The sequence below is a fragment of the Sus scrofa genome, chromosome 1, assembly GCF_054392235.1.
Source record: "Sus scrofa isolate SSC_HxYL_T2T_F1_AM1 chromosome 1, Sscrofa_HxYL_maternal_Yorkshire_Landrace_v2.0, whole genome shotgun sequence".
Lineage (NCBI taxonomy): Eukaryota > Metazoa > Chordata > Mammalia > Artiodactyla > Suidae > Sus > Sus scrofa.
Genome location: NC_139383.1, coordinates 78,712,537 through 78,726,959, shown reverse-complemented (window position 1 = coordinate 78,726,959; position 14,423 = coordinate 78,712,537). Strand labels below are relative to the sequence as shown.

At 39.1% G+C, this 14,423-nt stretch overlaps 1 long non-coding RNA gene across 1 annotated transcript in view; it reads right to left on the bottom strand.

Moving 5' to 3' along the window:
• The window catches only part of LOC102159376 (uncharacterized), a 63,176-nt gene extending 50,277 nt beyond the window's left edge, over positions 1–12,899 (bottom strand). The window contains exons 1-2 of the long non-coding RNA XR_300829.4: positions 12,696–12,899; positions 9,209–9,295 (exon numbers count right to left, since the gene is read on the bottom strand). This is a non-coding gene — a long non-coding RNA (uncharacterized LOC102159376). The remainder of the gene's footprint in view (positions 1–9,208; positions 9,296–12,695) is intronic.
• Between the last annotated feature and the right edge of the window lie 1,524 nt (positions 12,900–14,423).

The window sequence follows — 14,423 nt, the reverse complement described above, 5'->3', positions numbered from 1 at the left end:
AAGAAATTTATAGAATATTGTGTAGTAAATTGCTATACTGTATTTTATGCTTTAAATTTTAATTCTCCTGTATTACTTGAGAAAGCGAAGTACTTTTATGAATTCCAAATACTCTATCTGGAATTTTGTCACTATTCATATTTTATAGTATTTATAGCACAATGAACAAAGGAAAGAAGGATCAGGAATATGAGAATTCTATTAAATTTTAACACTAATTTTATGACTTTAGAAAAGTCATTTCACATTGTGTCTGGACTTCCAATTTCTTGTTATTCACTGTAGTATAGAAACATTTTATTGGGAGCCTTACATTATTTAGAACTGTTAGTCACAGTCTTATCTTTTGGTTTTTTTTATTTTTATTTTATTTTTAATTTTTCTTATTTCCCCACTATTTTTTTCTACTGTACAGCATGGTGACCCAGTTACACATACATGTATACATTCTTTTTTCTCACATTATCAGGCTCCATCATAAGTGACTAGACGTAGTTCTCAGTGTTACACAGCAGGATCTCATTGCTAGTCCAATTCAAAAGCAATAGTTTGCATCTATTAACCCCAAGCTCCCAATTAATCCCACTCCCTCCTCCTCCCCATTGGCAACCACAAGTCTATTCTCCAATTCCATGATTTTCTTGTCTGTGGAAAGGTTCATTTGTGCCATATATTAGATTCCAGATATAAGTGATAGCACATGGTATTTGCCTTTCTCTTTCTGACTTGCTTCACTCAGTAAGTCACAGTCTTATCTATAGGATACATTGGTAAAGGCTCTTGGTTTCAACCTCATACCATAAATGTAGATGTTCCCTCTAACAATGACCCAAAAACAGAAAATGAGAATTAAAAAGAAACTCCAATTTTCTTCAAACCATGGGCTTGCTAAAACCTCAGTGTAATAATAGGAGAGTGCTTCCAGAAGCTCTGAATGTCTAAAGTAGTGCAAGACGACACAGTTCAAAGAGACCTGGAGCTACAAATCTCAGGCCAAGTGTACTTCTCCAAGTAAACACCACAAAGATGTCCACTCCACCTAAACTTAGCAGCTTAAAGCCAGAGCCGTTTTATTTTATGGCATGAATTTGCTGGACAACAATTTGAGCGGTCTTCTGAGTCATTCTTCTGTTCCACTGGCCTTAACAGAGGCCTCTTGGCAGCAACCACCTGGTGGATGGGCTGGTGTGGAGTGTCCAGAATAGTTTCACTCTCATGTCTGGTGCCTCTGTGGGGAGGACAGAAAGGCTGAGCTCTACTGTTTCATTTCTTTCTGCCTCACATGCCACCTTCACTTTGGTGACCACAGAGTAATTGGACTTCTTACATCTTAGCTCAGAGTTCTAAGAGCAAGTGTCCTGGCGGACAAGGCAAAAGCCACATGGCTTTTGTGACCTACCCTCAGAAATTACAGAGTATCACTTTTCACTGTGCTCTTTTATTTGAGGTAGTCATAAGCTTACCTAGATTTAAGGTGACTCAAACACCAAAGACTGGATGAGAGAAGTGTCAAAGAATGTGCAGCCATGTTTTAAAACTGTCACAGTGCAAAATCAATACAAAGGGTTTGGCCACGTGGAAAACAAGTGTACAGGCTACTGTTTAGAGTCTCCACACATCTGGTTTGCATATGAGAAGATGTGTCAGGGCCAAACAGAAAATACACACAGTCCCTACCGCAAAAATGATGGAGGAGGAAAATACAGCAATATTAATAACCCTAGGGCAAGTACTCTAACTTGATTAGTGAGGAATAAGCAGAAAAATAGTAGGCTAAGAACTATTGTTGTAAAGAAAATTTCTGTTGCCCATAAGCTGGCCCTAGCCCTTCTTACAAATAGCTAATTCCAGAAGTAGAAACTTTTATTTCAAGCTGGTTAATCAAAAAGAACCAAAACAGAACACTAAAAACAAGAAGGAAGGGAGGAAAAAAAAAAAAAAAAACCAGGAAAATCCAAATGTCAATAAATATTAACTTTTAAAAGTTTCTAATGTGGGTATAGAACAAAAGAAAACTGCTTAAATATATAACTGTAAAATTAAACTTTAAAAAAACTTACAGAAAGTCATTTCTATAATAACTGACAATGTAACTACCAGAGATCAGGTAAATACGATGAGACTATAAAACTGTAAGATATAACCTGGCTTAACGCATTAAAAACTTGAGAAAAACAAATGTGTCATAGAAAAGAAGCTCCCACAGGAAATCTACACCAAAAAATGAGGTATTGCTGACAATGCAGAAAAGACACAGAGGCCAGAATTTGAGTAAAATAAGCCAAAAGAAATGAAACCAAATTTTTAATTGAATAGTTAAAATGTTAAATATTAAGGATAAGTAAAAGAAATGCCAAAAAAATCCAATAATTTTGGGCCTTAAAATAAAGGGAAATATTAGAAAACAATTATTTAAGAAAATGTTCCAAAAATATGAAAAAGAACTTGGTTTCGAATGGATAAGCAATGAGGTTCTGCTGTATAGCAGAGGGAACTATTCAGTCTCTTAAGATAGTCTATGATGGAAGGTAATATAAGAAAGGGGAAAATTATATATATACACATACACATATATATTGCTAAGGCACTTTGCTGTACAGCTGAAGATGGTGTAACACTGTAAATCAACTACAATTTTAAAAAAGAATACACAATGCAGAGGAAAAAAAATTGAATCTAAAGATTGTATACACTTTATGCCAGGAATGTAGAATCATCACTATCAAGATATATTTGAGTATATTTACTGGATGTTACAGATAATAAAGGAGTTCCTTTGGTGGAACAAGCAAAAGATTGTGTTATGGCAAAAACATTGCCAGAATGGCTGGTGTTCAATTTCTCCACAAACAGTAAACTTTGAAGAAATTTTATGCCAGAGAAATTATTTAAGAATAAGCATAAAGGAAAATGTTTAAATAAGCAAGAGCTCTGGATTATAGAGTCCATGAGCCCTCTTGTAGAAGTACAGAAAAATACACTCCAGTCAGCCAAAAACTATCTGGTAAACAATTTTAAGAGTGATATTGAATACTGAGACTCTTTAACGTTAGGATTAAGAGAAAACAAACACTGTGATATGATGATGGAACAGAATGTAAATAGTTTAATCCCTGACAAGGTAGAAATAAAACAGCTGATAAAAGAAAGGGAAGGAACAAGAAAGTAAGAAGTAATTACGCCAATTCTCTAATCTTTTATGTTAGATCAATATACATTTTAACTTACTTTTGAAAAGTAAGAGAGGAATATTTAAAATAGGAAATAAACACTAAATATCTTAATGAAAGTATCCTGGGAAAAGGAAGGGAGGTAAAGAGGAAAAAAAAGTATATCAATTTTATCAGGGGAAAAGATAAAACTAGTTTGAGATTAACATATACACACTACTGTATATAAAATAGATAATCAACAAGGACCTACTGTATAGTACAGGTAACTCTACTCAATATTCTGTAATAATATACATAGGAAAATAATCTGACAAATGAAAAAATATGTATGTATATGTACAACTGAGTCACTTTGCTGCACACCTAAAACAAATACAACATTGTAAACTATGTCAATTAAAAAATAAAAATTCAAAAAGAATTAAATGTGTGATAGTAATATAGAAGTCAAGAAGTAGGTAAATGGACATAAAGTGTTCTATATACCTTACATTGTCTAAAAAGTAGCGCAGAAAAGTGCAAATTTAAAAGTCATAAGAAAAAAAAAATATCAATTTTGTCATTGTTCAGCAGCATTTCATTTTTTTTTTTTTTTTTGGTGTGTGTGTGTGTGTGTGTGTGTGTCTTTTTGCCATTTTTTGGGCAGCTCCCACGGCATATGGAGGTTCCCAGGCCAGGGGTCTAATTGGAGCTGTAGCCACCGGCCTACGCCAGAGTCACAGCAACGTGGGATCTGAGCTGTGTCTGAGACCTACACCACAGCTCACAGCAACACCAGATCCTCCACCCACTGAGCAAGGCCAGGGATCGAACCTGCAACATCATGGTTCCTAGTCGGATTCATTAACCACTGCGCAACAATGGGAACTCCTCAGCAGCATTTCAGAAGGAAGTCAATAGATTCATGACTAAAAAAATAAAACTCCAAAATTATTTTTAAAAAATTCTCCCCACACATACATACAAGTTAGGAAAATAGCATATCAAACTATTATAACAGAATAAAAACCAAGACTATTGTTCATATAAAAATACAAATAGACTAAATATATGTAGAAAAAAATTTAATTACTTGTTATATACAAGTAGTTAGCCAAAGCAATGTAGAAAGAAATTTATTATAGAGAGGAAGACATTACTTAACAAAGATTGAAAAATAAGGAACTGAAAAGACATACCAGACAAATCTAAACAGAATTTAGAGGTTGTTATTTTAATATGAGACTGAATTTGGAGACAAAGCGTTAAACAAGGTGGAGGAAACAAGATTCTTTAGTTTCAAACCATATGAATATCAAACAGTATGATTAAGTCTATACCAAATATCTGTGGATTAGTATATATGAAGGGAAGAAAAGGTAAACGCAAGGAGAAACAAACATAGATAAGGAAACTTTAATGTATTTCTCACTATCAATGAAGGTGCAAGTGCTCACAAAATTAGTGAAATAGAAGACATAAATAGAATGATGAATTTTAGGGTAGATCTGACATACATCAAACAGTATCTTGGAAACAGATGATGATTTCTTTTTAAAGGGCACATGAAATATTCACAGATAACATGATCAAGTTGGGTTTATTCTAGGGATGCAAGGATGGTTCAACATTTACAAGTCAACATTAATAAAAGATAAAATTACATGATCAGCTCAATAGATGAAGAAACAGTTGACAAAATTCAACATTCATTTATGATAAAAAAAACCTCTTTAAGTGTACATAGAGAAATTTCCTCAATACAATAAAAGCCATATTATGACAAACCACAGTGAGAGATCACATTGCACCTGTAAGAATGGCTATTCTCAAAAAGACGAGACATAAAAAGTGTTGGAAAGGATGAGGAAAAAGCGAACCCTCATGTACTGGGAGTGGGGAAATAAATTGGGGCAACTGTTACAGAAAACAGTACAAAGTTCCTCAAAATATTAAAAATAGAACTACCATAAGATCCAGTCATCCCATTACTGGATCTTTAAAGAAAATGAAAATACCAATTTGAAAACATATGTATGCCTCAGTGTTCATAGCAGCATTATTTACAATAGCCGAAATTTGGAAACAACCTGTGTCTGTTGTTAGATGAATGGATTAAAAAGGATGCAATGTGTGTATGTGTGTGTCTGTGTGTGTTTATACATACACACACCCACACACAATGGAATATTATTCAGCTATGAAAAATGAAAAGTTGCCATTTGAGACAAAATAGATGGACCTAGACTGTATCATCCCAAATGAAATAAGTCAGAAGAAAAAGCTAATTCCTATAAATTTCATGTATATGGGGAATCTGACTAACTTCACTCGAGAGCATACTGAGTGAAGTTAGTGAAAGATAAAAATCACATGTTATCACTTAAAGGAGGAATTTTTTAAAAAATTGTTTGAGTAGGAGTTCCCATCATGGCTCAGTGGTTAACGAATCCAACTAGGAACAATGAGGTTGCTGGTTCAATCCCTGGCCTCGCTCAGTGGGTTAAGGATCTGGCATTGCTGTGAGATGTGGTGTAGATCGAAGACATGGCTCGGATCCTGCGTTGCTGTGGTTCTGGCGTAGGCCAGTAGCAACAGCTCCGATTAGACCCCTAGCCTGGGAACCTCCATATGCCATGGGTGTGGCCCTAGGGGAAAAAAAAAAAAAAAAACTGTATGGGTAAACTTACTTGCAGAAGAGAAACGGACTCAGACATTGAAAACAACTTAGGGCTACCAAAGGGGACATGTTAGGGAAGGCATGGACTGGGGGTTTGGAATTGCTATATGCACACTGAGGTGTATGGAATGATTGGCCAGTGGGGACCTACTACATAGCAGAGAACTGCCCAATATTCTGTGATAATCTATGTGGGAAAAGAATCTTGAAAAGAATGGATGTGTGTACATGTATAACTGAATCACTTTGTTATACAGCAGAAATTATCACAACCTCTTAACTACACTTCAATAAAACTTTTAAAAAATGAAGAAGTAAACAAATGGTAATTTGCAATTCTTTAGGAGGCAAGAATTTCACTGAAGTACAAGCAAGTAACTGGCCAAACAGAAACCAGAATTTAGTTCTCATACACTGAAATCCAAATATTTAGAGCAAATAATCAAAGATATTCACATACTACCCTTACCCTCCACCATATTGGAAAAGCAAGTGTTCATACCCTTAAAATCCTTAAAATGAACAATCTATTGGGGAGAAACTACATAGTATAGATAGATACTAAGTCTAATATGTATAAAAATATTTGTTTTTCCACCTACTGGAGAAGACTATTTAAAAAAACATAAGCCTTACAGAAGGAAATGCTCATTTTATTTAAATGCAAATTCACTGTATGATAGCAGGGTCAGCTAGAAGCCTGAGTGTGATGGCTCATCTTGACTTCAGAGTAAGCTCTCTTCCCCCTTGCTGTCTCAAGCAAACTGTTCAGTGGTTTTACATAAGCTGGAGAACATTGCTCTGCTGCAGTTCATATCAGGTCTTTGAGATAACAGAAGGAAAAGGACTATACACTATGTGTTTTATATATATAAAATAAGCAGTTCAACAGCTGAGAAAGATAGCAATAGCAGTGGAAACGCAACTGTTGCTTTGATTTTGGAAAGTGAGAAGTATTCTTGAGTCAAAGCTCACTGCCACCTGAATGAAATGATTTATTTCTCAGCAACAGAATGAACTTGTGTGTGGGCACAGATTTACAGCAAATACACAAACACCTGCATAGATCTCAGCAGGGATTTGAAGAAATCCCATTTTCCCATGACAGAAGTGACTACAGATATAATAACAGTATCTTCACCTAATGAAAGTAGTTTTTTTAATTCCTAAAGCATTTTTTAAATGAATTGTTATTGTCAGTGAACTTTTCAGCAAAAGAGATAAAGAGATATATGCTCAAACCAAAAGGCTTAAAAATAATAGAGCCCTAAATAAACTCATTTAATAGCCCTAAATAAACTCATTTAATCAATCGAGTGAAACAAAGCTTATAGCCCTCTTCTTCACAAGTTTTCTATATGGCCACCTAATTTTTAAGAGTTTGTGTAAAATTTGGTAAACCCTCTCTAGGGCTGCTTGAGTGCTCCTCAACTTGCTTCAAGATTCAAACTGTAGATTAGAAATGGTCTTTCCCTCCCAGCTTTCAAGAAAAGAAGATACCATAATGAGTATTAGCATGTTTTTACAAACTCACTTGTTCAGTCTTGTTTCATTTTAATGTTTTAAAATTGTGCATAGGAACATTTAATATCCCATCAAAACCCACAAACCTGAATGGATCAGCTGAGATCACACTTCACTGTTTTTGCTACCCTAGAGAAAAGTGTCTACTCACTGCAACCCAGAGAATGAACACTCAGCTCCAAGTAAAATTACTGCATTGACATCATGCATCAGGACCTGGTAAATGTGCCTATGATGGAAAACTTGATACTAATGCTATCCTCACCCATGGCATCATGGTACACACAAGTGTCAGGATTCATCACCACTTGGTCACAGGAATAATCTGCAGATCACCTGGCCTTACCAACCTGTGGATGTGAATGTAGTCTCCTTAACATCAGTTGTCAATAGTGCATCTATTCTTGTTCCTACCTACAAACAACCTTAGCTATCTCCATTGCAAAGTCATCCTATGGCAAAAATCATCAAGTATTTCTGCGAAGCACTTATGGTGCTCCCAGGCTTTATGTCACAGCATGGCATCTGCAATGTTTGTTTTCACTGATTCAGTGTTGACTGTCTACTGGCCCTAAAGCCCTAGGGGGAAAATTCATCATTGCTACTGGTGACAGTGCCCCTCAGAACAAAGCCAGAGCACTTGCCAAAGATGCTGCCAATAGCACTGTCTTCCAGATTCACAGTGTTCTCCACCCTACCTTCAGTATCAACCATAGTGCATGAAAGAAAGCAGATAACACCCAAGGAATAAAATAGGAAGATTCTCAAAATCAGGTGCTTTTCCTAAATCACCTAGGTTTTCAAGGTACTACAAAATTCAAGTGAATCTACTTGGTCTTTCTCTGTAAGTTAAATGACACACTGAAAACTGATTTTCCACTAGAGTGAAAAAGGTTAATTCACTAACCCTTGGAAAATGCAGTGGTGTGCAAAAATTAAGTCTAACAGCACCAGCATGCTCACTGGCATGACTCGAGTTTGCTCATGGCATTCTCTCATGGTCTTTTGCACAAATATACAATGGTTTCTTAAGCTTCTCTAAGTGGCCTTGGAATTTCTTACCTCCCTTTGCATAGATCTGGATCACTGGCCCCTTTCACCAATTACCCTGCTTGTTTAGCTCACTCATACCCTTCCTGCAAGTATGCTCCCCACAGCACTCCCGATTTTACAATATCTTACACATAGCACCTGGTGCACCTGCTTGTTTCCATGGTGTGTATCCTCCTTTAGGCTCTAGACCACATTCCTGGAGGGAAGCAACTACTTCCTAATTCATCACTGTATCCCCTGTAGCTTGAGTGGGGCCTAGTGGATATTTAGGGTTCCATGAGCATTGAAAGGATGACTCACAATGAATCATGTAGAGAGCTTCTTAGACATACTAAGTGCCTATGAGACACTTAAATAAAATCAAAAATTAGGAGTTCCCGTCGTGGCGCAGTGGTTAACGACTCTGACTAGGAACCATGAGGTTGCGGGTTCGATCCCTGCCCTTGCTCAGTGGGTTAACGATCCGGCGTTGCCGTCAGCTGTGGTGTAGGTTGCAGATGTGGCTCGGATCCCGCGTTGCTGTGGCTCTGGCGTAGGCCGGTGGCTACAGCTCCGATTCAACCCCTAGCCTGGGAACCTCCATGTGCCGCAGGAGCGGCCCAAGAAATAGCAACAACAACAACAACAAAAACAAAAAAAGACAAAAAAAAAAAAAAGAAAAGAAAAGAAATTAATGAGCCCCAAGGAGCCTGTTAGGCTCAATCACAAAGGCCTGCCAGGCCTGTACCTGCCCAGATTCAAGAACAATGACCTGAGTCAGCAACAGATTCATCAGTGGTTTATGGAGGGGGAAGCTTACATGTCTAAGCAAGATCCTGAAGCAACACTCCACCGTGTGCAGGGGACAGCAGGCAGATTGAGGCAGCAGACTTTTCTCCCTGGGCAGCTGGGGAGGAGGGGTATATGCCAGTTAGAGGGGGAACTGATGTCAGCTAGGCTCATGGGTTACCAGGGAAACCAGCAGAGGGCACACCCATCACCACCCCTCTGAAAAGCTATTAGGTGGAGATGTTCTGATCTAAAGGTTAGAACGATCGCTAGCTGCAACAGGGGCAAGTATGTAAGAAAGTCAGTTATGTGAGTGGGGTGTGGGTAAAGCAGGTGCTAGTCGAGCAGAGGATGCAGAGAGCAAGAGAACAGCCATCGTGGGTGGCTTCATAATAGACTCCGCCCCTATATACCTGACACAACACTTACCATCTTGGTGCGCCTCTCTCTGCAGTACCCCTGGGGTCAGATATATAAGGGGCACTGCAACCAGGTACCACCAATACAATACAGACAGCAGTAGCCAAAGAGCATCAAGAGTAAGATACCTAGTATGCCAAGAACAGTCACTCTCCAGGATGTGGGCAAATTCTGAAGCCAAGTGCTTCCCAGGTTGTAGGGAGGGGGTCAATGACAGCAGTGCCCTGCCCAGTTATAAGGAAGGCAAGGACACCCCTGTTTCCACAAACCCAGAGCCATACCCATGGGGAGGGGGAGAGCTGGCTCTACAAGAAACATCCTGATGGCCTATCCAGGAGTCAGCCTTTACAGGTCTGCTACCTCATGTTACATTGACTTACCAATAGGGTGGACCCATTAGGTTTTTCCAAACAAAAAAGTTAGTTCCACTAGTTGGATTTGTGTTTCCAGAAGCCAATCTATTCTATTCCACACAGTGTGACCCAAGGGTACACTTGGGCACCATTTGTACGGTAACACTTACCAACAGCGATCCTGTTGATATATTGGCATATGGGATAGGAAGATAGTGAGAGTCTTTTTCCCCCATTGTCAATAGTCAGTCCCCACATGGTCACATCAGCCGGGTCAAGATTTTTTCTTTTTAAGGGTATACTTGTGACATATCCAAGTTCCCAGGACAGGGGTCGAATTGGAGCTGCAGCTTCCAGCCTGAACCACAGCTCACGGCAACAACGAATCCTTAAGGCACTGAGTCAGGCCAGGGGTCAAACCCGCATCCTTCCAGACACTATGTCGGGTTCTTAACCCACTGAGGCACAAAGGGAACTCCTGCAAGTGTGCTTTTAGAAGTTGATTTTAAGCAAGCAGTGTTACACATCATGAGTAGTTAGACTCTTTGACAACTTCACTCGACAATTCTCCTTCCATCCTAAACATCAGGGCCAAAGTATGACTAACACAATAACTTTCTTAAACACAGAACTTAATTAACACAACTAAAATTTAATACCACTGCAATAAAATATTTTTCTTTCTGAAATTACCCTCATATCCACCAAACACAGCGAAATCAAGACTTATTTGTTTGCAGGAGTTCCCTCTGTGGCTCAATGGGTTATAGACCCAACTGGTATCCATGAGGATGCAGGTTCAATCCCTAGCCTCGATCAGTGGGTTAAGGATCCAGCATTGCTGTGAACTTTGGTGTAGGTTGCAGGTGTGGCTTGGATCCCATGTTGGTGTAGCCGTGGTATAGGCCGACAGCTGTGGCTGATTCACTCCCTAGCTGGGAACTTCCATATGGTCTAAGTGTGGCTTTTAAAAAGGGGAAAAAAAAAAAAGAAAAAGAGGCTGTATTTGTTTGCAAAACAAGTGTGGTCAATTGACTACACAGGCTCCTCAAACTGGCTGTAGTTGATTCCCCAAAAGGGTCCTCAGAATGAATTCCCAAAAGCCCTCTTGAAGCTGGGAAACCATGCCAAAGGCCTGCCATCAGACTCTGTCTTAGTGGATTTCTCTTTTCTACAGTTCCCCCAAAATTTCAAGATTTCTGTATATGCTAAGAGATGGTCTTTCCCGTTCAGCTGATAAGGCTGCTTGGAACCCAAGAGTGTCTAATTTCTGGAGGGACCAGATAGAAAAGAAATATGTTTCAATTCTCCCCACAGGTGTAATTTACCAAATTGCTGTTTAAGTCATCACCAACTTGAGAGGAAGAGCTTAACTAGAAGCCTCAGACAAAAAAACCAGTAATATTCCAGGTAAAAACTTTAAAAATTATAGACCATATTGGCCAATTCACTTAGTCAAAAAGTCCTTCCTATGAATCTTCTCAATGAAGCACTTTTTGCAAAAGCATCAGAATACACTGTTTATAAATGACAAGATTTAAAAATACACAGTTAAATACCTGATTACAATGTCATCAATAAACCTGTTCACAATAACTTCAATTATGACCAATTATAATCTTAACCCTTAAAAACCTTAATCTCTGGCAAATTTCTTTTCTATTTCTGAGAATGTATGTAAGTGCTTAACTTACTTCAAGCCAATTACTCAGAACTAATCCACAAACCAATCTCAGCAATGCCCTTTGGAGGCAGAGATACAGCATATTTATAAGGTACACATAGACATACGTATATCTATCTAGGCACAGATTGCACAGTTTTCCTGCTAGAGTTTAAAAAGACCTCTTCCTTCTCAGGGATCAAAATTCCTCAGCGACCAGGTAGATCATTTATATCTCAAAGGCACAGGAAGAGAAAAACTAATTCCTTCTGGAAAGAGAACTCCCTCTAAAGGAATTCGCACAAACAAGTTTGAGAATGTCAAAAGAGTCCCATCGGACATTTTCAGGTTTTTTTTTTTCCTTTTTATTTTTATTTTTAGGGCTGATTCCCAGGCTAGGGGGCAAATAGGAGCTACAGCTTCCAGCCTACATCACAGCCATAAAAACGCCAGATCCTTAACCCACTGAGTGAGGCCAGGGATCAAAACCATGTCCTCATGGATACTGGACAGATTTGTTACCACTGAGCCACAATGTGAACTCCATTTTATCAGTTTTTAAATAGTCTATTCAGTTTAAACAAGTAATACCAATAGACAATTAATACCTATCATTCATGTGCTTCACTTTCAGAGGAACAAGAATCAGCATTCAAGTTAACCTTTGACTTAGCTGTTACCCCCAGCCTCTGGGGCCTTGCTAAAACACAAAAAGCCAGGGCCAGTCCACAGCTGCAGCCACTTCTCTCCCTCCATAATCGTGGCCATATCTCCAAAGTAGCCTAGAGGTATCTAGGATTTCTCTGTTCTCTCTTGGTAACCCCCAATCATCAAGGACAGCCACCATGGTGCTCCACACATTGGTGGATGGCTACCCCAAGAATTCCCCTGCAACTTCCGGGTTTATTCACACAATTTTCTGGGCCTATATTAGTGGATGGACACCTCAGGATCACCTCCGCAGCTTTCAGGGCCCAAAATAGTAGATGGTCACCCCAGAATTATACCCATAACTTTTAACCCCACACATTAATGGGACGGCCCCCTCCCCATCCTTATTTCCCGGCGTCTGTGGCACTCACAGGAGTTTCCTTGGTCTCCCAGCTGTTTTGCCAATTGTTGGGCTGTACCTGCCCAACTTCAAGACCAAAGAAGAGCCAGGAGTCAGCTATAGAGACATCAGTGGTTTACTGGAGGCGGGGGCTTACGTGTCTGAAGCAAGATACTGGAGCAATAGCCCACTGTACGTAGTAGACAGCAGTCAGGACACAGCAGCAGGTTTCACTGCTGGGAGAGGAAGAGGTTGCCAGTTATAGAGGGAACTGACGTCAGCGTGGCTCATGGGTTACCAAGGAAACCAGCAGAGGGTTCAGCCCTCTCTGCCCCCTTTGAAAAGCTATCAGGTGGAAGAGTTCTAACCTAAAGTTAGAACAATCACCAGCTAGAGGAGGGGCAAGTAGGTAGGAAGGTCAGTCACGTGAGTGGGGTGTGGGTGAAGCAGGTGCTGGTTGAGCAGGGGATGCATGGAGAGCAAGAGAACAACCATCTTGGGGGGCCTGACCATACAGAGCCTTATTGGTTGAATCCTGTTCAATTTGATTGCAACTTATTATTACTTCTGACTGGTCAATGTGAAGAAAATTATACTGTTGAAGAACCAGTTTGTTAAGACTAATTTAAACAATTATGTTAGCTCATTTTATATCCCAGCCATTTTCTCTTATGTCTGATGTGATTCACCTGAACAGAGTGCAGCCTATTCAGTCACTTGCTTTGGTGTTACTCATTCTTTCAAAATGCCGTTATTAATTACATATGATGTGCCAGCTATTCAAGTTACTGGTAACACAACAGTGAACATGACAGCTGAGATCTTTGCTCTCTTGGTATTTTCATTCAAGTGGAATGAAGTAGACAGAAAATAAATACTCAAGAGTATATTATAAAGTGTTAAGTGCTAAGGTGGAAAGATAGAAAGGTGCTACGTTGGAAAGACACCAAGGGACTTTAACTTAGCAATCAAAGAGGTTTCACTGAAGAGATGGCATTTAACTTGAAGCCTTCGTAGCAAGGAGTCAGCCAGGAGGAGGAAGTTCTGGGGAGCAACTTTCCAGCTGAGAAAGCTACTCATGCAAACACCCTAAGGCAGATCCCCAGCTTGGCATGGCTCTAGAGAGAGAATGTCTTCCTTTCCTTCAATTCGCACATTTCTACAGTGTGAATAGGCTTGTCTGCTGTGCTTAAATGTCTGTGGATGACCCTGGAAGTAATAGCCTCACTTATAACACAGAATTTTAAAGTTTATGATTTAAATTATTTAAAAAAAGAGTTTCTGAGGGATCAACTTTACAGAAGCCTGAGAGAATGGACCAGCGGCCTCAATTCTAGGTATAGTCCTTGAGAACTTTTCATTTTGAGCCCCATTGACATGATACATGCAGCATTCTAGAGTTGTTCACCTTTAAAATTCCAGTCAAATTTCAGACAAATTTCCTTTTTTTTTTTTTTTTTTTTTTTGGCTTCCTTTAATATGGTCAAGACAGTCTGACTAGGTATAAATGTTCCTAAAAGGCTGACCTCTCCAGACACGTGGCTGGCCTCTCTGAAACAGGCTGCCCCTGGCCATAGTTTATTTCTCCTTGTCCCAAATCCGATCTACCACTCTCTTGTCTTGTCACCAACAGTCAAAACATTCTTCCTGCTAAGAGTTTCCATATTTTCCTGATTTGAAATTACCAGTGCATAAATGGATGTAATCTGTCTGAGAGGCACACTATATTCAGAAACTGGCAGCCAGGACGACGCTAAAA